We start from the raw sequence: 1,767 nt of genomic DNA, 5'->3' as shown, positions 1-1,767 counted from the left end.
GCTCTGAGTTCAACTACCAAGAGATAAGTTTTATATTTAGCAAGTTTTACTCTTTTTTGTCTCCTGTTCCTCTTTTTGTTTTAGATACTTAATGATGAAGACACAGAAAGCCATATTAAGGAGATTTCCCCATGGGGCTTGAGGACCAAGTTTAGTCTTTTGTAGTTTTGCCTCAATTTGAGGGGCAGACTTAGATATAAAATAGGAATTAATAATAATTGTTCTTTCAGAATAATCTGGTTGTACATTAGTAAACTTGGTTAAGGTGTACCTATGACATGTGATGAACATGCAGGATTTTAATTAGCCTTCCTGATTTGTTCTAAAAACTTGTAAGTACTGTGTTTGTGAGCTATTTTGTTAAGGACTACAATTAAACATTCAATTATTTTATAGACTCTGCTAGGCCCATCTTGAACTTGATAGTTCCAGGTAGGGTCCTGTCCTACCTTTATATGTCCTACCTTTATAATGTCCTACCATTATAGGTCCAGGACCATTGTCAGTGGCCTTTTCTTGATGTCTATGATCAGCCTCTTCTTGGGCCATTTACCATAATTGAGTTATCTGCTATGAGTGCAGAGTGGTATTTAAAATCACATAAATATCCTTAAAATTCAGATCAAAATAGTTAGTTATAAATTCAAACTTGTAGGGATCTGTTAGTTTCTTAGTATTCCCTGGGAGAAAAGAGCAAGAGGATTGAGAAAGAAGATAATAGCTGAGGTTAGATGGTAGATGAAGCCTGATAGGCAAAAGACCCCTGAAGGATAGTAAAGGCAGGGCTGGCAAGATAGCTCAGCTGTCTAAAGAGCCTGCTTAGGCAAGCATAGGCAGGCATAGCAGGTGGAGGTTCAATCTCTGGCACCACATTGCCTACCAGCCCCACTCTCAGGCAGGCTGAAGCAGGAAAGAAAAAAAAAGTAAGGGCCTTTATTTATACCTTTGCAACATTACAAGGCACAAGGTTGCTTAGAAACTGATAGCCCACAATGTCCAAGCAGGATGTTTTTCTCAATACTGAGATAGCTTGACTACTTTAGGCAATGAAGCCTCATCCTGCCTTCCCATATATACGATCAATGTCTGCTTCTGCAACTCCTAACACAAACTTCTTAATACAAGTTTATGGATCAATGGAAAAGGAATCTAACCTGTGGTTAATTTGGGACAGTTTTGTGAGGAAGAAAGGATTATTGGTGTCAACTAATTCCTCAGGGCCAATGTGTTCCCCAAGGAGGAGCAACAATTGAGATTGAGAGGGTTATTGAGTGGGAGGTGTGGCTGGCCTTCTGGCCAGGAGCTGCATCTATGGGCTGTTATGAGGTGATTGACCACAAGGGTGCAGTACTGTACCATGTAACAGGGAAATTCAAGATTACAACTGCTCCCTATGTGACACATAGCAAGATAATTATGGTTCCCCCTGTGACCTGCAGCAAGATAGCCACTGAGGATCACATGTTGAGAGACCATTGGGTGACAGTTGAACACTATGTGGCTTCCCCAGTTATTGAGAAATGCAAGAGCAGGTACAGTGGGCAGGAGGGAAAAATGACAGAGGAGTAGGAAGAAGAGGGACCATCAGACAGAAAAGATGTCTCTGGTTGAAGAGATTGGGGAGTGAGAGATGGGGTAAGGAAGTAAAGGAAGAATGGGAGGCTACAGTAGGTGAGACAAGGGATGGTTAAAGCTGGAAGCTCAGGAGACTGTAGCTGAGGAGACTGAGGAGCTTTGGCTTGAAGTTATGGGGGAGAAGGAGCAAAG

The sequence above is a fragment of the Octodon degus genome, unplaced genomic scaffold (genome assembly GCF_000260255.1).
Source record: "Octodon degus isolate 3935 unplaced genomic scaffold, OctDeg1.0 scaffold00220, whole genome shotgun sequence".
Taxonomy (NCBI): Eukaryota; Metazoa; Chordata; class Mammalia; order Rodentia; family Octodontidae; genus Octodon; species Octodon degus.
The sequence above is the reverse complement of the archived record's forward strand: the minus strand, read 5'-3'. Positions refer to the sequence as shown.